The 25,026-nt window shown below is 46.5% G+C and overlaps 1 protein-coding gene and 1 long non-coding RNA gene across 4 annotated transcripts in view; one reads left to right on the forward strand and one right to left on the reverse strand.

The window, feature by feature from the left end:
* Positions 1 to 25,026, forward strand: part of KCND3 (potassium voltage-gated channel subfamily D member 3) — a 213,957-nt gene that overhangs the window by 73,553 nt on the left and 115,378 nt on the right. The window lies entirely within an intron of this gene.
* On the reverse strand, positions 5,995 to 7,236 carry LOC111556025. Its single transcript, XR_002735703.1, has 4 exons — positions 7,177 to 7,236; positions 7,008 to 7,051; positions 6,611 to 6,802; positions 5,995 to 6,138 (listed from the first exon to the last, which is right to left on the reverse strand). It is a non-coding gene; the product is annotated as an uncharacterized LOC111556025 (long non-coding RNA).

A 25,026-nucleotide genomic window follows, 5' to 3' on the forward strand; every position in this document is an offset into this window, starting at 1 on the left:
GATGGTAAATAGAAATGATGAAAGCAGACATTCTTGCCTTGTTATCAGTCCAAGGGAGAAAACATTGAGTCTTCACCGTTAAGTGTGATGTTAGCTGTAGGGTTTTTTCCAGTCATAAATAGGCATCATATTTTGTTAAAAGCTTTTTATACATCTATTGAGATGATCATATGGCCTTTCTTTTTTAGTCTATTGTATGATAAATCACACTGAATTTATATCGAATTAATATTATTTCTTCCCTAAATGTTTAGTAGAATTTATCAATGAAGCCACATGTACCTGAAATTTTACTTGTGGAAAGGTTTAACTAGACATACAATCTATTTAACAGATAATAGGGCTATTCCAGTTATCTATTTCTTCTTGAGTGTTGGTAGTTTGGTAGCTGGTGTCTTCCAAATAATTTCCCCATTTTGTCTAAATTTTCACACTTACTGGCATGAAGTTGTTTATAATATTCTCTTATCTTTTTGATGTGTGTGAAAGCTGTCATGATGTTCAGTCTTTCATGTCTTATGTTGGTGATCTTGTCTTTTTTCTTGATTAGTCTGGTAGTTTTTAAATTTTATTCATCTTTTTAAGGAAAGAGCTTTTGGTTTGATCGAATTTCTCTTTGCTTTTCTGTTTCATTGACTTCTGCTCATTATTCTTTCCCTTCTGCATACGTTAGTTTTAGTTTTCTTCTGTTCCTAGTTTCTTAAGGTAGAAGTAGAAGGTTAGATCATTGATTTGAGACTTGGTTATTTTCCAGTATAAACATTTAATGCCATTAATTTATCTCTAAGCACTTTTAGCTACTACATACCATTGACTTTGGTATACTGTCATTTTTTTCAGTTCAAAATATTTTCTAATTTCCCTTGTGATTTTTAAATTTGACTCCTGGGTTTTTAAGAAGTGCATTATTTAATCTTCTAATATTTGAGGATTTTCCAGGTATCTTTTCATTTTCTATCTCTAGTTTAATTCTAGTATGGTCAAATTAAAGACTATATGATTTCATTTTATCACAATATATTAAGACTTTATAGTCTAGAATATGGTCTTATCTTGGCCAGTGATTTATATGTACCTGAAGACAATGTGGATTGTGCTGTTGTTGGTTAAAGTGTTCTAGTAATGTCAGTTAGATTGAGGAGGTTGATGGGATTGTTCAAGTCTTTTACACCCGCCCTGATTTTTAGTCTACTTTTTCTATCAATTAGACAAGAATGCTTAAATTTCCAACTGTAAGTGTGGTTTTGTCTAGTTCTCCTTTTTTTTATATCAGCTTTTGCTTCATGTATTTTGAAGTCTATCAATAAATACATGTACATTTACGTTTTTTTTTTTTTAATTGATCCCTTTTTCATTGTAAAATCCCTCTTATCCCTGGTAATATTCCTTGTTTTAAAGGCTACTTTGTCTGATATAGTCACTCCAGTTTTGTTTTAATCAGTTTTTTCCTGATATATCTTTTTTTGTTCTTTTCCTTTTAACACACTTGTGTCTTCATATTTAAAGTGTGTTTCTTGCCGACAGCACATAGTTAGGTCTTGCTTTAAAAAAAAAAAAAAATCCAATGTGATTATCTCTGCTTTTTAATTGAAGTTTTTAGGCTAGGTATACTTAATGTAATTATTGATATGATTGAGTTTAAGTCTACTGTCTTGCTGTTTATTTTCAGATTGTCTCATATGTAATTTGTTCATGTTTTCCTCTCTGCCTTACTTTGTATTAACTGACTATTTTTTATGATCTCACTTTATCTCCATTGCTGGCTTATTATCCATATGTCTTTTATTTTTTAGTGGTTGCTCTACGATTTAAAATATACATTTTAACATATCAAAGTCTGCCTTCTAATAATATACCACTTCATGTATACTATAAAAAAACTTATATATTCAATTTTGTACCTCTTGTCCTTTGTGATATAATTGTCATATATTTTACCTCTACATTTTATAAATCCAGCAATACAGTGAAAATTTTTTGCTCTAAACAGTTAACACTTTTAAAGAGACTTCAAAAATAAGTACAAAATTTGTTGCAATTTACCCACATATCTACTATTCCCAGTGCTTTTTATTCCTTTGTGTAGATCCAGATTTATACTAGTTTCATTTTACTTTTTCCTGGAGAACTTCCTTTAAAATTTCTTACAGGCAAATCTGCTAGTGATGACTTATCTCAGCTTTGATCTGAAAAAGTATTTATTCTGCTTTCATCTCTGATTGATATTTTTGCTTGATGTAGAATTCTGGGTTGGCAGGTTTTTTTCCTTTTCAGTACCTCAGGCCATTGTTGTCTTTTGGTTTGCATAATTTATGACAAGAGTCTGCCACTTTGTCTTTCCTTTTTGTGCAATGTCCTTTTCCCACTGGCTGCTTTTAAGATTTTATCACTTGTTTTCAGCAATTTGGTTATCATTGCCTTGGTAGGGTTGGTGTTTACTGGGAATTCAATGCCTTTTTCTTGGATCAGTTAGTTTATAAGTCGCACCAAATTCTGAAGGCTTTTGACCATTTCTTTAAAATATTTCTTCTGTGTTTCTCTTCTTTTTGGGGACCCCAGTTACATATATGTTAGATGATTTGTTACTTTCCTACAGGTCACTGATGCTAAGGATTTTCTTTTTTCAATCTTTTTTCTCTCTCTGCTTTATTTTGGATATTTTCTACTTCTATTTCTTCAAATTTACTGATCCTTTTGATGTATCTGTTCATCTCATTTATTATATTTTTATTTCAGTTATTGTATGTTGTCATTTATTTAAGTTTTATTGGGGTCTCTTTTCTGTCTTCCTTTTTTAATCTTTATCATGTTCATGTTTTTCTGTAAATTCTTGAGCATATAGTATATTGGCTATAGTAGTTTTACCATTCCTGTATGCTAATTCCATTATCGCTGTCATTTCTGAGTCATTTTCTAAAGATTGATTTTTCTCCTGCTTATTAGTTATTATTTTTTTCTTTTTTGCATACCTTGTGGGGTTTGTTTTTGTTTCTTGTTTTTTGTTTTGAGACAGGGTGTTGCTCTGTTGCCCAGAGTAGAGTACAGTGGCACTATCATGGTTTGCTGCAGCCTTGACCTACCAGGCTTAAACAGTCCTCTCACTTCAGCCTCCTGAGTAGCTGGTAACAGAGCTGCACACCACTACACCCAGCTTATTTTAGAGATAGGGTCCCCCTATGTTGCCCAGGCTGGTTTCCAACTCCTGGGCTCAAGTGATAGTCCTATCTCAGCCAAAGTGCTGGGATTACAAGCATGAGTCACTGCACCTAGCCCTATTTTATTAGATGCTAGACATAGTTAATTTTACTACTATAGCCACTGATTTCTTTTCTTTTTGTATTCCTTTAAAGAGTGTTGTACTTTGTTCTGGTATACAGTTAAGCTAATTGGAATCAGTCTGATTATTTCAGGGCTCGCTTTAAGATCTCTTAGGGTAAGTCTGGCACTGCCTTTTGTCTAGGGCTAATTTAGCCTCACCGTGAATGTGATGCCTTTCTGAGGACCCTACTTGTTGCTTTGTATACAATCATGCATCATTAAACAATGGGGATACAGTCTGAGAAATGGACTGTTAGGCAATTTAGTTGGGCAGACATCATAGAGTGTACTTACACTAACCTAGATGGTATAACCTACTACATACCTAGGCTATATGGTATAGCCTATTGCCCCTAGGCTACAAACCTGTACAGCATATTACTGTATAGAATACTGTAGGCAATTATAACACAATGGTAATTGTTTGTGTATCTAAACATAGAAAAGGTACAGTAAAAATATAGTATAAAAAATTAAAAATGCTATACCTGTATTAGGGCACTTATCAGGTATGATGCTTGCAGAACTGGAAGTTGCTCTGGGTGAGTCTGTGTGAGTGGTAAGTGAATATGAAGGCCTGAGACATTACTGTATACTAGTATAGACTTTATAAACATTGTACACTTAGGCTATACTACAAAATTGTTTTTTCTTCAATAATAAATTAATTAACCTTGGCTGACTGTAACTTTTTTGCTTTAGAAACTTTTTAATTTTTGCAACTTTTTGACTCTTCCAGTAACAGCTTAAAACACAAATACACTGTCATTGTACAGTTATAAAAATATTTATTTACATCCTTACTCTATAAGTTTTTCTATTGTAAAAAAGGGGGTTTTGGGGTTTTTTATTTTTAAACTTTTTTAAAAAGTAAGACACAAACACACACGTTAGCCTAGGCCTACATCAGGTTAGGATTATCAAGATTACTGTTTTCCACCTCCACATCTTGTACCACTGGAAGGTCATCTGGGGCAATAGCATGCATGGAGCCACCGTCCTCCATGATAACAATGCCTTCTTCAAGAATACCTTCTGAAGGACCTCCTTGAGGCTGTTTTACAGTTAACTTTCTTTTTTTTCCTACATAGAAGGAGGACACTCTAAAATAACAGTAACTGGTAAATACATAAACCAATAATAACATGATCACTTATTATCATTATCAAGTATTGTGTGCTGTACATAATTATATGTGCTATGGTTTCATAGGACTGGCAGCACAGTGGGTTTGTTTATACCAGCTTCACCACAAACATGTGAGTAATGCATTGCACTACAATGTTAAGATGACTGTGATGTCACTGTGTCACTAGGTGATAGGAATTTTTCATCTCCTTTATAATCTTATGAGACCACCATCTTATACGCCATCTGGCATTGGCCAAAACATTGTTATGCAGCACACAACTGTATCATGAAGTCTGTTCATTCTCACCTGGGAATATGAACTCTTCCCAGCTCTGGAAATCATTTGGCTTAGTGCTTTGCGATGGTTCTTTCTCCAGCCTTATGGAGTTTCGTTCCTTGTATGTGAAAATCCGTATTTTGCCAGAGCTCTTTAAGTGGATCCCCTTTCAGATAGCCAAAACTCTTTCTGGCATTGTGCCTGCACATTCTAGCTGCCTCAGTCATCTTGAACTCGAAGAATTCTGGGCTCTGTTTGGGTTCCCCTTCCCTGTGCTGCAGCCTGGAAATTCAATGCAGGCAGTAGGGTAGAGAAATTGTAGGGGTCTCTCATTTGATTCACCTCTCTCAAGGATCATAGTCCTGTGTTGCCTTTTGTCCAATGTTTGAAAATATTTATTTCATATATTTTGTATGACTTTCTAGTTGTTTAAGAGAGAAAGGTAAATCCAGTTCTTTTTATCATGGCTGAAAGCAGAGGTGGCAATACGCACTTGCATTATCCTTGTTTTAGAGGAAACTGGGGGCACAGAGAGATTAAGCAATGTGCCCAATATGACATTATTCTTGAGTGGTGGAGTCCGAATTTGAGGCCTGGTCAGCAGTCTTCACTAAGTCTGTCTTGTTCGCTGCTATATAACCATATACAGCAGCTGGTACATGGATTTGGTACTCAATAAATATTGTTGAATGATTAAATGACCAATTTGAAGGTGCTCAGCTTTTCTTATACTACACCCTGGTTGTGTTTAGGTTTATATAAGTGCACCTGAATGGTCCATTCTGATTAGCAAGTCCTAGGGTCTCTAGGCCCCAACAAATACTTTTTTACCTACTCCTCCGTCTACCTTGCAGACACCCCTGTGTGTAAGCAGCAGCTGCTGCCTTCTAATACCAAATCTGCTGTCTGGCTCCCACATTGAAACATATCATTTTAATCATGTACTTTCAAGCCAGGAAGTAAATTTGCATTACAAAAGTCAAATTCCTTTCCCTGGTGGTAGCCATGCAAAAGACTTGGCCACTTTTTCACTCTTGTCCAGGGAATAAATTCTAGAAGTAGGAGCCCATCTTAGTCAGAGTCAGGGCCACATAAAAAAAGCAAGAAGGTCATCTGGCATAGACCACTCCCCGCTTCCTAACCTACATTCTTTGGGAAGCTGATGGAAAGGGAGCCAGAAAGAATTATCTCTCAGCGGTCCCCTCATCCAGTACCATAGGTCTGTTCACGACGATGCCAGAGCAATTGATTAAAAATTATATGCCCATTTCCACATCTGCATAATTTTGCTTATTTATTTAATGGACAAATAAACTCATTTGGATTCTCTCATTCCCTTTCTTTCTGTTCTGCTTTTGATGTATCATATAGGTCTGGCTCAGCCTGGGTAAATGACCAGTTCGGTCTTCGTTCTACAGGGGAAATGGGTTCTTGTTACGAGACCTCCAGAAGCTGTCCTGGTCCAGTCTTCCAGAATTCACTCCTTTGCACCACAACCCAGGAAGTGTGGCCTGGGCAATGTCCCGGTTAGCTGAGGTCTGTGCCTGACTAGGGTGTGTGGAGGAAGTGAAGGGGGTGGAGCTGGGGGTTGCTCGTCAGGAAGATTTCAGGTGGACAGGTCGTCGGCCGCTCCGCCGATGAGTATCTCCCCAGGGACTAAGCTGCTGTCACTGTGGGTAATTGGATTCCTGCTCCCCAGCGGAACAGGCACCAGTAACCTTTAGGATTAATTACTCCAGTCGACCTCAGCTGCCTGCTCTGGCTGGTTGTCCTCCCCGCTCTTGATCAGAAAGCCCCAGGGGCTCAATGTCGGGCATTGGATATTGGGACAGGAGTGTGAGCTGGAGACTTCTTGATCTGAGCCTTGAGAGATTGTTCACGTACATTTGCAAAGGCACTTGAGAATGATGCTGTGCTTCACCTTTAAGGAAAGGCCATTCCGTGCCCTCGGGTGAGGTTAGGGAGCTCTTCTGTGGATGGCAGTGCAAAGTCAAAAGCCATTCTACAGAGGAATGCCAAGCTGTCAACCTTCTCTCCACCAGGTCCTCTGAGAGGGAGGCAATGGCTTGCTCCCACCTAGAGAGTTTGGGAGGTTCTTCCGGCCAAAGGCTACAGCTGTGGTTTCCAGGCCACTGAAAATATATTCCTGCTGCATTTGCTCCCCAGAATGTAGAACCTAAGGTAGGGAGATAGGGAGACACTGCAGTGGCATCATCCTGGGTGGCGCTGAGTGTGTGTGATCCGTTGGAATAGTAATGGCTAATACCTATGGAGTTCTTACCATGAGGTGAGCATGCATTAGCTCACTCACTCCTCACAATGGCCCTACAAAGGATGTGGTATTATAATCCCCATCTCATAAAGGTGAAAACGGGGCTGAGAGATGTTAACCGCAGAGAGCCCACATAGCTGCTAACTGGCAGATCTTCCAAGCATAGTGTATTTGTTACCAGGCTTCACTGGTTCTTGTCCTTGGAGGTCTTGATAATGGGACCTTTCCTTTTCTGTTTCTGGGCTGGGGGGAAGGAAGAAGCAATGACCATGGTGACACTAGGTTCTGTAATCTTTGGCCCATCTTGGCACGGAAAAGAACTAACTCTCATGTATCCTTCATACGTATCACGTGACAATTACCACCTTGAAGGGCCTTTTGCTTTTTCTGTGTTACCGTTTGCTGTTTGGTTCTCCCTTCTCATGCTGATCAATAACCCATCAGTCAGCAAAGAGACATTCACATGGACAAAATGTCCCTCTGACTCTCGATCCCTTGGCCGAGATTAGGCGGGGCACCTTCACTGCGCCCCCCTCAATAGGGTCCTCGCGCACTCATCTTTATTCCACCCAGCTCCGGCAGTTGGCAGTGAGCAGTGTGTCATGATGAGACGTTCCTGGAAAGCCTGATTGGCCACTCATTTGTTTCCACTGCCACCTCCCCACCCCCCAGATGGCAGTGGATGTTGCCATGACAACATAATGGGATGCAATCACACCTATTGTGGGGCAGGAATGTTGACTGCATGAAAGAGCGTGTGTGGGGCCAGGGAGAAGATGAGAGAAACATAGACCTTCTTGTGCCCAGGAAGAAAGGAAGTTAATTCAGAATTGAGGATCCTGCCTTCTGAATTTTAAGTTCCCACCTGATGCCTGTAAAAACTATTTATTACTTGCCAGCTCACATTATTCTCCTACTGTCACAGTCTTACAAAAAAAAAAAAAAAAAAAAAAGGCACAAGACCAGAGTTTTGGACTCATTTTGAAACAGAACTTAGCCTCCAAGATGAGAAATTCCTTGCTGCTTTAGTTTTATTTATTCCTTTCTTGTCTGCCCCACTCCTTCTCCCTTTCATACACATCTCCTCAATAGCAAGACCTCCACAAAGTTGGGGAAGGGAATGGGTGACATTTGTATGATAGGAGAAGAGTTCTGATTTATTCATTTTTGAGACCAAAAAAGTGTTGAATTAAGTCAAGGAAATACTCAAGAGAAGCAAATTCATCATCAAATTGGAATGTCACTGGAACACAGGAGAGAAGTAAGTTGGGTGGAGGGAGGGGGCCTGGGCAGGAACTGGGAAAGAGCATTTCTGAGCGGGGGTGACAGATTGGGGACTCCAGTCCAAAGACCTAACTGTGAATTTTAGTCTTGCTACAACCCTTAGTGTTGTTACGAATAAGACTTCTAAAGTCAGAGTCCCAGGTTTTGTTCCTGGCCCTGCCACCTACTAGCTTACAAGTGTAAACTTGGGCAAGTTACCTAACATTTATTTGCCTCAGTCTGGGCTGGAGGAGGACTAAATGAGTTTGTTCAGAACATTCCAAAAGGGTTTGCTGTTATTTTTACTGTGCAACTGGAGCAAGTTATTTTGCCTCTCTGAGCTTTGATTTACTCACTAGTAAATGGGAATTATATTTGCCTCACAAGCAAGGATTTGTGAGGATTAAATAAGCTAATGTATGGAAAAGTGCCCAGCTGCTTTCCAGACATATGATAGGTGCTAAATAAATGTCAGTCAAATCTTGATCTATATCCAAGGGAGAAAGGAAAAGAGTGACTCTTAAAACCCTCAGCTACTCATTCTTTTGTCTCATCCCACACAAATATAAACTTGATGGGCAAGTCTTCATTTTCTCTGGTCATCAAGTATTTGTGATTGCTGACCTGACCTGGATGTTGTGGGGAGTCCAGCAGTCTGCAGGAAGTGCCCTATCTCAGAGTGTTTTCAGGGAAACCAAGGGAAAAGGAACAGTGCAAGTGAAGCTATTATGTCGGCATTGGGAGCTGCAGGCTCCTCTGCAGTGGGGAATAGTCCTTGGTCCATACAAATATTAGTTGAGTAAGTGAATGAATGAATTTCAAGCAGAAAGACAGTGAACTACTAAGACAGGCAGTGTGTTCTGGAGACACTGCAGAGAGGCAGAATCCAGTGAGTATTAGAATGGTTAAAAGGTGGGTAGAGGAGCTAGGATTTGAGCAGGCTTTTATGGGGTAGACAGAATACCTGCAAGCTGCTTGTCTTCATCAGGGCTCTGCTTCCTAGCACAGAGTCTCCAGAAGAGAAGGATCTACAGCTTTCCTTTCCAGTCCACTGGCGTGTCCTAAGCCCTCTTAGGTGCTATGCTCACAGTGTATATGCACATAGGAGGAATACAAAGGACAAATATTAATCAGCTATCTATTGCTGCGTAACAAAATTCCCCCAAAACTTAGCTACTCAAAACAACAAACATTCATCATCTTACAGTTTCTGTGGGTTAAGAACGCAGACATGGCTTAGTTGGGTGCCTCTGGCTCAAGAACCCTCAGGTGATTGTAGTCAGGATGTCAGCCACAGCTGCAGTCACCTAAAAGCTTGACTCACATGGTTGTGGGTTGGTCTCCATTCCTCACCATGTGGCCTACTTCTTGTCCTGACAGCTAACAGCTGATCCAAGGGCAGTTGATCTGAGAGACAGAGGCCACCAAGATGAACGTCACAGTCATTTCTGCCATATTAGGTTGAAGCAAGTCAACAAGTCCAGCCCACACACAAGGGCAACACACAAGATGTGAATACCAATAGGATATGGTCTGAGAGTCTTCCCCTTTGTTATTTTATACACACGTAAAGAAAACATTGCCTTCTAATTCTTCTGCATCTGAAGACAACATCTGGGACTCCCTGAGCACACCCCAGCAACAAGTCTGTTCTCTCATGGAGATCAGTTCATCAATCTCTACTGCACACTTGTGCCGCATGAAGTGTGGCAGGTGCTGCGACAGCTGGCTGAACACATGGGAACAGGAGCCCAGGATTGGGGGACAGCAGGGAGGGAATGAGGGTAAAGATGTCATCCCACTGAGCAAATTCTGGACCAATCCTGAAGGACGAGAAATGTTAGCCAGAAGAGGGGAGTGGGTGTTTTAATCTGCAGGGACAGTGAAAGCAAGACCTTAGAGGGAAGAAAGGTGTGGTGTGTGGGGGACAAGAAAGGCTTCAGAGATGTTGGAGTATGGAAGTCCGGAGAGCATGGGAAGCTTGGGAAACAGTGGGCAGCTGGTTCCCTAGTTTTCTTTGGATCCATCTTGATAGCTGTGGTCAGACTGGATTAAGGAGTGGATGCTTTTTGCGCAGATCTGGAATAAGGAAAGAATGAATGATCAGCACAACCTGATCCCCCAACCCCAGAAGTTGGGATCAAGGGGATATCTCTGAGCCCAGGGTAGAGAGGAAAAGCAAGGTAGAAGAAGCAGTGTCCTGAGAGAGAACCAGGTCCAGCCTAGGGCAAAATTTAAAAATCGAGTTGCTTATTTGGCTTGATAAGACAGGAAAGTAGTTAGATTTTGTTTTATTTTAAATATATATATATATATAGTGATTCTAGGTGTCACGTATTACAAGTAAATGACAACTGCCAAATAATTGATGCTGACACGAAATGGCAGGAGGTCAGAAAGGATGGAAGCTCCTCTTCTGGAGTGGTCTGGACAGTGGGAAACTTCACATGGTCCTTACAACATGGGCCAGATGGTTCCAGGTAACACTCTGTGCTGTTTTCCAGGCAGGGGAGGTGGTGCAGATGTTCAGGTGTGTTCACAGTCACAAGTGCTGACCCCAGGGACTGGGGGTCTCTGCACCCCACAAGCACTTTAAAGCATCAGGCTCCATGTGTCTGTCTCTACCTTCCTTCACAGCCTGATAGCTCTGTCTCCAAACTAATGAGTCTAGGAAAGGAAAATTAGTATACTCTTCCCATTGTACGCCACCCTTGAGAATGGGACTCCAGTGGCTACTCTGGGGCTCACAGCCCCCAGGACACAGAGCTTAGGTGTAGAGAGAGCTTTGAAATGAAAGTCAAAACTTTGGGTTCTCCCAGTTCTCCACCCAGGTAGTTACGAGATTGCTGACAGCTCATCCAACTCACTCCCTCTCACAGAGCTTCAGGGTCCTCATCTGCAAAATACAGGGGCCGATGCTGCAGGCACATGGTCCAGTGTTCCAGCTGCACATTAGAATCCCATGGAGCTTTCTAAGATCAGGCATGCCCAGGCCCCAGCACGAAGGATTCTACTTTAAAGGGCCTGGGTAGGGCCCAGGCGTTACTGTTCCTTTAAACTGCCCAGGTGATTCTGATGCCCTGCTGGGGCTGAGACCCACTGGACCATGTGCTCACCAAGGCTCCTGAAAGAGGCATTGATGGTTTCATACACGACTCCCAGAAGGGCTGCACGCCATAATCACCTGAAGACAGATCAATACCAGCCTCCACCTCTCGAAGCAGAATCTCCAGGTCAGAGTGACACCCACAAATCTGCATTTAAGATTGTCCCCCAAGGAGTTCTGTTGCTGCAGACGCATGGTCCAGTGTTTCGTAAACACCAGGTGTCCTTACCGGGTACCAGAGCTGGAAAACTTGAGTGCATCCACTCTGCCCTTTACCAGGGATCTTTGTGAAAGCACCGAGCCTCTCTATTCTCATACTGAGTTAGAATTCTAGCAGTTCCTCACAGGGCTGCGGTGATCAGCTGAGTGCTGGTACAGCGATATTGTTGTTGTTATTATTTCCCTGCTGCCTGGGTGTTCTGGGTGCGTGTCTCCCATCAGCGTCTCCTGCTCTGCTACCTCTTTGGGTACAGCACACAGTGCTGTGTGGTCACAGATGCTTAATCAAAGGGTGCGCATGGAGATAATGAAGACCTGGGCCTGCTCTGGAGTGTGCCTCAGAAATCCACTCAAAGAACAAGACCACGCAGTTTCTAAATCAGTCATTTGGGCTGGTTTAGCATGAAAGGCTCTGATGAGCCGGGACTGATTCATCCATTCTCAGTGTTCTGGGGAGGCATGGGGAAGAGCTCTCTGAGAATGCCATGGACTTCCGGCGTGAATAACACAGCCTGTCTCCCTCTCCGTCACTGACAGGGCTGCCCCCTCTGCAGGTGGCCTGGAGTGGCCAGGGCAGAGGGACATGATCCCTGCTTGGCCAGTTGGGAGCCCACGAGGGTGGTGGCCCAAGTGCACCCTGAATCTACCTCCACAGAGTCAAGCCCCTGTCTCCTCCCTGCTCCACTGTGTGAGGTCGCCATGGTGACTTCCTGTCCCCAGTATGTCAGGGCTCTATCAGAGCCAATCGGTGGCAGGTGCAGATAAGGGTCTCTAAGCAGAGGCGGCTGTCACGCAGCCTGCCGTCGCCACCAAGCGTAGCATCGATTCTCGCCTGTGCCCGTGCCCACAGAGGATGAGGGAGGCTGGGGGAGGAGGGAGCCCTTTCTATATTTAGCTCCTGCACTGGGTACGTCCCAGTGGACAGCTTTGAAAGAGGCTGACTTCCAGCTCAGCATGGGAAGGCTTAACATTCCTCAATTAGGCACACTCACGTGGGGCTGTGTTTTGCCCATAGAGAGGGTTAAAAGAAAACAGGCAAAAGGTAAAGCAAGAGGGAAGAGAACAGCAAAGCTAAGCTGATTTATAGCAACTAGGAAAGCTGCCCCTAAACGGTTCCTCCACCCACCCACCCCCAACCCCACCCCTAGGCCTTGGGGACAGTGGAGGGAGGTTGGCCCAGTGGGTGCTGGGAAGGGCGACAGGAGCATCAAAATAGGGGGTCCTCTCGGTTGTTTAGCAGTCGGCTTAGTCCCTTAGACCAGAGGCAGAGCCTAGGGCAACTGACCCTTTGCCCCAGGTCCTAGAGTAATGGCCCTTTGGCGGGACTCCACCATCTGGGAGGGGTGCAGTGGGAACTCTCAGGTTGCTGGAAATTGAGGTTAATGGACAAAAAAAAAAATCCCTCCAAAGAGACATGAAAGGGATTCAGCACACCAGGGGAGCCAGAAGGCCAACAAATTATTTATTTGCCTGAATTCACCAGGTAATTGCTTGTCCTTCTGCTCACTTCTGCTACCCAAGCTGTGGCCCATCCAGTGGCCTGGACTGAGCTCCCTCAGCCTGGACATTGTAAGATAAGAGATACCAGGAAAAAGGATCAAGGTTCTGGCCTCCCAGGGCTCCTAAGCTCCCAGAACACAGGCATGAAAGAGAGAGCGAAGGACAGACCTGGAGAGACTCATGCAAATCAGCATCCTATGAACTGGCTTAGGGGCAGAGAGGAGCAGCCCATGGGTCTGGGGGGCTGTGACTGAAGGCAGATGACCACCTGGCTCTGGCCCCAGGCCCTCTCCCAGCCAGTCAGTGTGGGGAGTACGCAGCCAGCCTGGCATTCTTTCAGAGATGTCGGCAATGCCAGGTGAGGGCTTCAATGCAAGATAATTCTCATTGTTCAAATTCTGCTCAAATGCGGCAGTAGATGCAAATCACCCTGCTGCTTAATGAGCAGATTCAAAGATCAGAAATCAATGGCTTCTCCCCTGAAACCTTCACTCTGCAGCATCACTCTGAGCCTGAGCAGAGAAGCATCTTTCGGAGGCTTGACCACAGCCCAGGACATACTGAGTGGGTGCTGTCTCCAGGAGGCTAGGCTGGATGCTAGCAGGGACATTTAGAAAATCTTCCCTCCCCCACTACATCAGTGTTGAATGTCACATGACCTTCCTCCGCCTCCCACCTGCTCAGCCTTTCCTGCTCTAACTTTAGCCTGGAGATAGTAAGTAGGCACCAAGGAAGGCTGGAGAAAGCAGCGACGTACTGGAACTGGTACTTCCCTTCTGCTTCTTTTGGTCTGATGGTCACCAGACTCTCAGGGAACAGTGAGCCAGGCGGAGTATATGTCCCAGACACTGGAGTCAGAGAGAAAGAGTTCTGCCTCTCTCTCTGGACAGCCCAGTTCTGCCCCAAAGCATATTGGATGAAAGAATCCCTTCTGGCCTTCAGAATCTGTTTTTGAGCTCCTACAGCCTGTATATATGTATGTAACACTTACACATGTGTGTTGACTCTATATCCACATGTCTGTATATATGTAAATATGGATCTTTAAAAATATATATTGAGCACCTACTATGAGCAAAGCACTCTGCTACTTTCACAAGTGTTCAGAACGAGCAGGGGAATATATGAAGGTACTAATCATATTATTTACTGATGACCTAGTATGTTCCAGGCACAGTATTAGGTACTTGACATGCCTCACAACAACCTCAAGGTAGATATTGCTGTCCCTATTTTGCAGGTGAGAAAACACAGGATCAGAAAGGTTAAATCTGCCCGGGGACGCAGCACTGGAAAGTAGCTGGCAAAGTTCAGATTGGAATCCGAAGGATCTCCTGGCCACAGACCTGTGGACCACTAGTTTTTAACACTAACCAGCAGTGGGCACATGAGACAGGTACATTCACAAACCCCTCCCATTACAAAGAAGTGAGGAAGCGGGGCTAGTAGAATCAAGTTGGCTCCACACAGGAGTGTGGTGTTAGGCACTGTGTCCTACCCGGGACCTGTGAGCATGGTGTTGGGGGCCTCTCTTAGCCACACTCCCTGTGTTCCTCATCCGCACTCACCTTCGTCCCAGGGTGCCTTTCCTTCCACCAAATTGCCGTCTGTTGCTCCGGGCTCATTCAGTTGCCACTGGATATGGGTGTGGTGTTAAGTCACGTGCTCCTCACCTGCTCTGTCACTCCTTTAATCCCTGCACACTGGATTCTCTGACTTGCAGTACAAAGTGTCCCACGTATTAGCTCGCCAGAGGCCTGGACCCACTTTGGGATTGGCTGCCCCCTCACTGGTCATTTGAGCGCTGTTCCTGTCTCGGACCCACTGGCCAGATGCTGGGAGCAGGGATACAGCATTCACCTGTGAATGAAGTGAGGCCGGAGGGGCTCTGGGAGATTCCGAATCCTCAAGCATTGTTGTGCTTTAGTGAGTAGACCACTGAGCACGTGGGATCTTGCTCAGCTTTGTTGCCGCCTGATGGAGTAGTTTGGGGTCCTCAACTTCTCCTGGCCTCAGTCTCAGCGGCAAAATGAGGCTCCACTTTCATTCAGATGATTTCTAAGTTCCCTTCTGATCAGGGCTGATGCTCCAAGATTCCTGGGAACCTTGGGGTGGGGACCATGGTGGGAGATGCCGCTTTCAGGGACTGGCCGGGTGGGGTCAACATGAGGTGCCTGTGGACAACCTGCTTCTCCAGCCTCCAGGTAGGAGAGGTCAGGTTGGGCTCTGGGACCCACATCTCAGAAAAAAGAAAGCATTCTTCCTAAACCCCTTCATCAAAAGTACTGGGAATGAGCCTCCCCACCACCTACAGAGGTGGCGCTCTGGGCTCGGTGCTCTGCTTCAGCATTTGTTGTTCTGACCCATTTCCATGAGGTCTCATTCTTTAGTCTGGCAGCAGCTCACTGAATTCATCGTAAGTCTCAGGGTCCCCAGTGCCTAGCTAGGGGCCTGCCGCTGCACAGCCAGTGCCCTAGGAATATTTGTTGAAGAAACACATGAAAGTTTTACTCCAGCCCTTAGAATGCAGGCTGAGTCTCTGGCTCCAGCTGGAAGGCATTTATGCTAATGAGTGTTGATCTTGCCTCTCCAAGTAGAAAGTAACTCCTTTAGGAAGGTAGCCTGACTTAATTCCTTTGTATCTTGCATGGGATCTCACCAATTCTGGGCACATAAGATGGGCTCAATATAAACTTGTTAAAATAAATGGAATGCAGTATAACTCATCACCCTTTGGACTCCAGGGGCAGCTGCTAGATTCTTTGGGGCATGTCACTATTTAGCCTTAATTACCTACTTTTATATTAGCTCTGGGAACCAATCTGACTGAATGATAAGATTTTGCTCCTGGATAATAGCTAACAATAATAACTACCTTATACTGAATTCATAATATGTGACATCGCTGTGATAAATTCTTTACTTCCCTCAACTCACTTAATCCCAATAACGATCCTTCTGTATTCATTTATTCATTCAACCAGTTTTGTTTTGTTTTGTTTTTTTAGATGGAGTTTCGCTCTTGTTGCCCAGGCTGGAGTGCAATGGCGTGATCTTGGCTCACTGCAACCTCCGCCTCCTGGGTTCAAGCGATTCTCCTGCCTCAGCCTCCTGAGTAGCTGGGTTTACAGGCACCTGCCACCACACCCGGCTAATTTTTGTATTTTTAGTAGAGACAGGGTTCCACCATGTTGGCCAGGCTGGTCTCAAATTCCTGACCTCAGGTGATCCACCACCTTGGCCTCCCAAAATGCTGGGATTACAGGCGTGAGCCACTGCGCCTGGCCTCAACCAGTATTTTTTTTTTTAGCATCCATTGTTTACCAGGCACTGGGCATATGGAAGTATACAAGATAAACAGTTTTATTTTCCTCCTTTTACAGATGAGGAAATAGACTCGAGGAATCTCAGTAATTTTCCTATAGTCACAAAGCTCCTAACTGGCAAAACTGCATTCATCTACTTGTTTTCATAGTGTCAGGGAAGTGGTGCCCCTCTACAAACTCAAGTTTGTGGCTAGCTTGCAGGGTGGAGGCTGCTGTTCGGTTCCTTTAGAATCTAACAGTGACTTATGCAAATGGATATTTGGCAGGTAAGCACACTTGTCACTAGTACTTGAAATGCTCTCTCCTAGAGGTTTGGAAGACAGGTCCAGGGAAATTCTTCTGTACTGTAGTCTCAGATACAGCATCACTGGGGCTTTCCAGGGGGAAGTAAAGAGCCTTGAAGTGGGAAGAGGGAGAGAAGGGTCTCTGCTTCTGGGTGGGGGTCCCTTCGGAGAGGTGTGGAGAAGGCAAGGGTGAGGTGCCCAGCAGCCCTGCATATCCATATGTCTTTATATATGTAGTGGCTAAGATAGGCCCCCAGCACCACGCTCACAGGTCCCAGGCAAGACACAGTATCTAATACTGCACTCCTGTGTTGCACCAAGCTGAATCTACTACCCCTGCCTCCTCACTGCCTTGTAATGCCCCTGATCAGCGCCCATGATCATTCCCTGCTCTGGGCCGTGTTGCAGAGAGTCCTGGGAGGCACTGCATGGATGTGTGGTTCCCCCAGGGACTCATAAGGAGCATGTGCAGGAATCTCCTTGTGAGTATCACACCCTTCCTTCTTAGTTGCTGGGGCTCACCCACACCTAAGTGCCACACGCACACACATATACCCAGGTGGCCAGACAGCTCACCTAGGAGTGTCCAGCTGTGTTCCCTGTCTTCCTTTGCAGCTGCCCTATGCTCACACACACCCCCCACACTCATATATGTACCTGAGTGCACACACACTCTATAAGGAAATTAAAAACAGCTTCCCAGGTCTGACTTTTAAGGGGTGGCCTAGTGTACAGCTAATGGAATCCAGTCCCCTCACTGTGGCAGACCCCCTGTAGTTGGTGGAGGGATGGCGAAGTCACAGAAATTGCCATTAGGTTTTGATCTTAGGAGGCCTTTCTGCAGACATATCACTTCCATCACCTAGAGAAAGAGGCGGAAGGCCAGGGCCACCTCACCTCCCCCACCCCAGTCCCTGCCGCAGGCCAAGAAGCAGAACATAAAGCCGTTTTCAAATTGATGCTCATTGAACAGAAGGAAGAGAAGAAAAGATGGAAGGGAGAGGGACTGGCGTTGGCAGAGGGCTTCCCATGGACTGGACCTGGGTGCTTTACCTTGACTGTTTCATTGAATCCTCATGAGAAGCCCCTGGGGGATCAGTGTTACTATCAGGGCTCTGTGGAGTCACCTGCTGGAACAGTGATAAGCTAGGCATTGAGCCAGAAAGCAGGGAGGAGACAGAACAGAGGTTTGATAGTGACCCTTGGAGTCACTGTGAGGCTGTACTGTGAGCAGATCTTCAGCGAGAAGCACTGTGGAGTAAGGATGGAACCCAGATCTCTAGATCTGAGAGATTTAGAGAGTACTCCTGCCACAGCTAGGAGGAGGATGGGATAGGATTATGCCACCCTGTTCCTGGCACTGGTGGGACAGCCACTATCATTGATGATGGGGAAAAGAACAGTAAGATGGTGCTGAGCCCCAGCAATGCTTGGTCCCTAAATAGGAGAGGAAATGGGGTTGCCATGTTAGGCTGGTCTGTGGTCCTGCAGCTGAGGGCCGGAGGCAGCTGTGGTCATAGGACTATGTCCTCTACCCCCAACTTTGCCCCTGCCCTCTGTAGCCTCAGTGGAAGCCGTCTGGACCCCACACTGTGTGGTATCTGCTGCTTCCCCTCTTTCTGTCTCCCTTTCACCCTTTCCCTTGGACTCAGCTTCAGGAGGGCAAGGCGTGTGCTTTGTGTACAGTTAAGGCACACACTCAGTAAATAACAGTAAACACATGACTTTACTGCCCACGGGGCTGCTATATTTGAGTTTTCATTTAACTCAGTGCTTACTGAAAGTTTCCTTGTGCCAGACCCCAGGGACCAAGGGGCAACTCAACAGTTCTGGCCCTCAGGAAGCTTGTAGTCTCCCAAGGGAGATGACCACGTGCACCACCAATTGTAACCTTGTGCTGTCAATGTCAAGTGATGATCAGAATGGTAAGGTCTTTTTGAGTACTGCACCTGTGCCAGGTATGTGGAGGTACAGGTGCTGAGCCACGGGGGAGCAGATATCTGGAGGAGGTAACCCTGGTGGGCAGATTCAAGGAGACCTTCTCAAAGCAGGCGATGGGCATTTTAAAATTCACTTTTGTTTCCCACCCAGAGGTAGAATCATGGTAAAGACAGGCTAAGGTAAGAGCTAAAATGAATAGAGTCCTTCACTCTCTAAGCATTCCAGGTGGATTGATTTATTTAATCCTCAACCCCCTGAAGAATACTGTTGTGGTCCCTGTTTTACAGATGAGGAATCCAAGCCAGAGGACAAGGACCATGCGTAGGGTCATAGGTAAAGCATTAAGCATAAAGCATTAGATGCAAACCTAAGCAGTTCAGTTTCGTGGGCTGCTCTTGTAGGATTGCCCAAGGACCGATGAGGCTGGAGAGGGAGAGAGACTGTGTTTATGGAAAGAAGGTGGTACTTCGAGGTAAGAAACCACTGGTGTCCCAAAGTATTTGGTGGCCTAAGGCATATTTGGAAATAAAAAGTATTTTCTCCTTTATGCCTGGCCTGTGTTTGTCCATCCTTCAGGTTCTAAATAAAATACGAGGTGAATTTCTGTCTCAAGAGCTGATTCTGGGGACTCACTCCTGCCCTCTCCCCATGTGACATATGTACACATAAACCTGCAAGCCTGCTCCTGCACCTGCACCCAAGCTCCCCTCACCCACACGTGGATGATGTAGCTTCTTTCTGCACCCCAGACTTACACGTGAGCCCATCTGCCTTCAACTGTCTCAGTCCACTGCCCTCAGACCTGCATGTCCTGCCCTACCTGGCCCCACATAGGCAGAAACACACGTACCCAGCTAGACACACTCTGCCCCTGTGCCCCCAGATACCCCATGCACGTTCACAAGGGCACCACACACCGAACCATCCAGCATGCACAGACGAGGCCTGCGTGCCTGACTGCCCCACACAGGCACAAGCACCTCCGGAGGCAGCGAGGAGGAAGCCACAAAACCAGATGCAATGTCTGAAATGACATCTGGGACTGAGGTCCAGGCGCCCTGCCAAGGGCTGAGTCCATGGTTTCCTGGGGTGAGCTGATTGGAAAGAGGGCAAACCATAGAGGGTGGAGAAGAACCCCTTCTCCCCTGTAGACTGTGAGGACCACCAGGGTGCAGAGAGGCAGGCAGCCCTGGGACTGTTGGACTGTCACAGCAACCCCAGGAAATCCTACAAACACTAAACGTGGGTGAGGACTTAGGAAAGTCCTGGAGTTCATGGGCAGGGCCAGCGCTGCAGGAGGGCAGGGGCTGGTGTCCATTCCCCCACTTGCACCAGGTGGGCTGAGCACCTGCTCCTCGCCTGCCCATGTGCTAAGCCCTGGGAATACAACAGCGGACAAGACAGACCCCAGCCTGCCTTAAGGAGTTTGCAGTTTGCAGGAGTGGGGCAGTGATGGTGGTCATAATAATAGTGACTAAGCCCCTCCTATGTGCCAGAACTCTATCACTTACACGTGTGGTATGTGTGTAACCCCTGTAACAACCCATAGGGAAGGTACTTATGATGGTGGAACTGAGGCACAGAGAGGTTAAGTAACTTTTCCAAAGTTTCACAGCTCATAAGTGAAGGAGCCAGTGTTTGGACCCAGGCAGTCTGAGAGCCCATGCTGTTAACCAGGACTTGATGATGATGCCTGTGAAGGGGATGCCACCTTCCAGCTTGGCCTGACACTGTAGAGTTTGTACAGCATTTTAAACACACCTCCTTTTGCTCATTTGAACCTATCATTGTCTGCTGAGGTGGATCTCAACATTCCCATTTTACAGATGAGGAAGATACAGGTAGACATTTTAAATAATGAGCTCTCTACTACACAGCTAACAGGTAGCCTCTAGCCCAGTTCTGTTGGGTCCACATGGCACGGAGCAGTTTCTGTCAGCACCATGTCCACTTGCCTCCTCTCTCTGAGCCTCAGGGTCCCCATTTGTAAAACAGGAAGAACCACGCCTGCTCCCTCCTGATTTCCAGAGAGCATGTCGTGTGGTATTAAGCAAATGGTATTAAAAATAAAATAGTAGCATCAGTGAGCTGAGATCTTCTGGGTGAGGAGCCAGGAATAGGGGGTCAGTCCCCTCCTGTGTTCTCACCACCTCCAACTCAGAAGAGAAGCAGGTGCCCAACCACCACCCCACGCGGTCCGTGGACGGACTCGTAGCCGATAGGCCCGGGTTCCGGTTCTGCCCTGATGGGTAGTCACCGAGTTCTCACAGACGTCCCTCTGCTTCCGAGCCTCTGCTTCCCTCAGCACCGTGGGGCTGGTCACACCTGCCTCCTGGGCCTGTTATGAAGAGAAGTGAATGAACGCGTGTGGAGCGTGTTGCCCGCAGTCAGCTCTCGCATCCTGGCAGTCATTTAAAATTATCCTCATTATTTTTATCTTAGTCCTGGAAGTGCTCACGCCTGAGGGGATGGTAGAACTGCTTCCTGAACTTCTTCCTCCTGGCAGTGAACCAAGCTTTCTTCGAAGAAATCCTTTTCCACACTTGTTGTGGCCCCAGTTACAGGACTCGTCATACTCTTACCCCCAGGAGATCGCAGGAGGCTAGGATGCACCAGCCGGCTGGCCCTGGCAAGAGCTGGCAGCGTTTCCGCTGAAGCTTCCTGCCCACCCACTGGGCCCGAGGCCTGTTCCCCCATCCAGCCCCCTGGCCCCCTCCAACCCCCACCGCGGACGCACTAGCGCATCCTGAGCATATGGAGAAGGGGTTACTCCGCAGCCCCCTGACTCATCCTGCCGCTGAATGCGCCTGGAAGGTGACTGGTCTAGGGAACATGCCAGTTTGCTATCAGGGCCTGATCACTGGGATGCAGCTCCCCGGGGACAAGAAAATGAAAACTATGACTAAACTGTCCTCCCACACGGGCTGTCATTAAAACAGTGCTCGCTGTGTCACAGATATTTTTGCTTCGTCTCCAAATAATTTGTTCTTCCAACTTTAAAAAATTTCTTTAATTTGATTTTTATTACCCCTTCCTCCACCTCCCCATTTGGTGTGCACTTTGCTCTGTGAGGCCAAGGCAATGGAAAATGCATGGCGTTCTTGCCCAAGGGCCTCTCCCTGACCCTCAGGTTTGGTAAAGGCAGAGAAGCCCCCAGGCAGTCTGGTCTACAGCCTGGTCCCACAGCTGGCTGAGATAGAATCATCCCTCCCTCCTCCCTCTTCGTCTCCCTCCTTCTTTCTCCCTCCCCACTTCTCCCTTCTCCCCTTCCTCTTCCTTCCCTTCCTTTCCCTCTCACCCTGTCCTCCCTTCTTTTTCCTCCCTCATGCTTCCTCCCCCTCTCCACGCCTCCCTCTCCTCCCTCATTTCCTCCTCCCCTTCCCTCCCCCTGAGTCCTCTCCCTTCCCTCTTTTCCCCTCGTTCTTCTCCTCCTCCCTCCACTTTCTTCCTCCACTTCTCCCTTCTCCTCCTCTTCCTCTTCTTCCTCCTTCCGCTGCTGCTCCGACTTCGGCTGAGGAGGAATCTCTTTGGGTGTGTGTTCAGGAGAAAGAAATCTGTAGAAAGGTCAGCCTGGCACAGGGCAGAGGCCTTCCCTGCAGGCATAGTCCCCATAGCCAGAGCATCTCCCCTTCTCTACACAAGTGGGACCGGATGACTCCTGGCCTGACGACCCTGCCATTTGCAGCCTCTGCCAGCCCCAGCTAGGAGCTTCCCACATTGCCGTGGTGCAGCGCAGCCTGCTAGTCATCACGCCTGCCATCCTTCGCTCCCGGGAAGAGAGTCCAACTGTTTACTAAGTGCCAAGTACTGTGCTAGGATCTGGGGTAGAGCCAAAAATAAGACCAAGTTCCTGCTCTTACATGCTGGTGATAGTGGGGGGTGCATAAAAAACACATGAATGTACAGATGACTAAGATAACGTCAAGCAAAGTGCCGTAAAGGAGATGGAACAGGGTAGGGTGGGAGAGAAAGACAACTTTAAACCAGGGTCACCAGGAAAGGCCTCTCCGAGAAAGTGACTGAGGGCCTGATGCTAAGAAGTTAGCTCCACAAAGACCCAGGAGAAGAGCATTCTAGGTGGAAAAAGAGCACAGAACACAGCCAAAGCCTCATAATGGGAATGAGCTTGGCCTGTATGAGAGAAGGAGGGAGGCCATGAGGCTGGAGCAGAGTGAACAAGTGGGGTAAGGCAGAGGCACGTGGAGTTGGGAAGAGCCCTCGACCACACCACGCAGCCCTCATTCATAGGCTGGGGGAGATTTAGGCTGTATTTTAGGTGCAGTGGAAAGCCACTGGAGACTGTGAAGCAGTTGGCTGATTTGATCTTGTTCATGCTTTAAAAGCTCACTCTGGCTGACGTGTGGAGGATGGATTATGGGGAGCAGAGGGGACCAGAGAGCCCCAGGAGAAGGCCAAGTGCAGTATCTGAGTGATGGGGGCATGGACCTTCTCTTCTGTCCTCCCCTCTCCCTCAAGCTGCGGGGAAGTCAAGCCTACTGTGTCCAGATGAAGCTCTTGGTTCTTATCTCTCCAAATCTGACCTTATCCCCATGTCAGTGACAATACCGTTAACCCAGTTGCCTGGGTCAGAGACCAATGGCTTTACCTCAAGCCCATCTCAAGCCTGACCCCTTCTCTCCGTGACTCCTGTCACTTGGGCCCTGAGTTGTTCACCTGCGATAGGTCGAGGAGTTGTTAGGCTTCCTAAGAGAAGGGCTGGCCCCAGGGAGCACCTAACAGAGGGTGAAGCACAGCATAGGGGCAGGAAAGTCGTGCTGAGTTTTCTAGCCTTGCCTGTACTGTAGAAATGACCTCATTTACATGTGAATTCCTTAAAGAGTTAAGGAATTTTCAAAAATATCCCCTACCTTCTCCAGCTGCACCTCCGCAGCCTGCGCCCAGCACGCAATAGTCCCGAGTCTCCTACCGAGACCATCATTCTTCTAAGACTTCCTCCATATTCCGCATTCCCTGAACACCTCCCGAGGGCCTTCTCCCTGCCCCCACCCTGGCTCCCAGCAAACTCCTAGTCATCCTTCAGGCCCCAACTCAAATGTCACCTTCTCTGTCTAGTGTCCCAGACCCCACATTCCCTCTCTCAGCCGTCTGTCCAGGCAGAGTTCACAACTTCCCACTTAGTACTCTGTACTTGCTGGGCTGCCATAGCCTTCATCAACTACATCACTGTTTATTGTAATTATGTGTTTGCCTGCCTATCTCCTGCTTCTGGACTGTGAGCCTTCAGAGGGTAGGGATGGTCTTCTTTCACCATCTTCCTGCCCTCAGCCAGCTCAGCCCAGAGCATCTGCTCAATAAGCATCTGTTGACACAGAGCCTTCTCTTCTGGTCATCTCTTAAGCAAAAAGCCAAGCTATGTAATCACTTTTGCAAGTCCAAGGTGAGCAAAACTCACCTTCTCCAGGAAGTCTTCTTAGATCTTAGAGGATACTTTGCTGTGTCCTCTCAGCCCTTGGGCTCCCTGTTTGAATTCCATACCTCCCGGGAATATGGTTTTCAGAAAGTCTTCCTTCCTACTTCTCTTTTGTTCATTAATTGGTTCAGTAGATAGTTATCATTCAGTCTCAGCTTAAATGTCAGAGACATGAATTAATTAATCAATCAATTAAATGTCAGAGACCTTTTCTGATTGCCAGTCCAGGGGAGCCCCACTCGATCAGATCACATTACCCATTGTTATTCTCTGCATGGTACGATAATTATCTTTCACATATGTGCTTATTTATTTATTTATTGTATAACCTTTCCTTATAGAATGTACTATAGTTCCCAGAAGGATAGCCTGGTCTGTCTTGTTCACAGCTGCCTCCCTTGTGCCCAGAAAAGAGCCTGGCACTCAAGTTGTAGGCACTCAAGAATTATTTTGTAAGCAAATGACTCTCGAGCTCTTATTATGCATGAATTGTTGCTATGGGCACTAGAGAGAGCCCCTTCCCTGAGAAGGAAAACCACTTGCCTGAGGTCTCAAGACTCACGCATTGGAGAGCTGGCTCACTGCAATGTCCAGGGCGATGCCTAATAAATGATACAACATGAGATGTTAGGGTTGGAGCAGAGAGAGAGAGAGAGAGAGTCTGCGGGTCCGAGTGGCCAGGCAGGCTTCATGCACAAGCACTGAGGCAAGCTTTGGATGCTCCCTTGCCCTGCCAGGTCTCCACCTGTGTTGCTCTGCCAGCTGCTGAAACACCTGCCTCATCCCTCCTCAGCTCTGGTTTTGCTCTTCGGGTTCCAGCTGTCCCTTCTCTAGGAAGCTTTTCCCTGTCCCTTATGCCCAAGTCTTCAAGACTCTGAACAGCCCTCTCTTCTAAGACTGATCAGTCTTGCACACACACACACACACACACACACACACACACACACACACACACACA

Source organism: Piliocolobus tephrosceles, chromosome 1 (assembly GCF_002776525.5).
Source record: "Piliocolobus tephrosceles isolate RC106 chromosome 1, ASM277652v3, whole genome shotgun sequence".
In the NCBI taxonomy this organism is placed as follows: Eukaryota; Metazoa; Chordata; class Mammalia; order Primates; family Cercopithecidae; genus Piliocolobus; species Piliocolobus tephrosceles.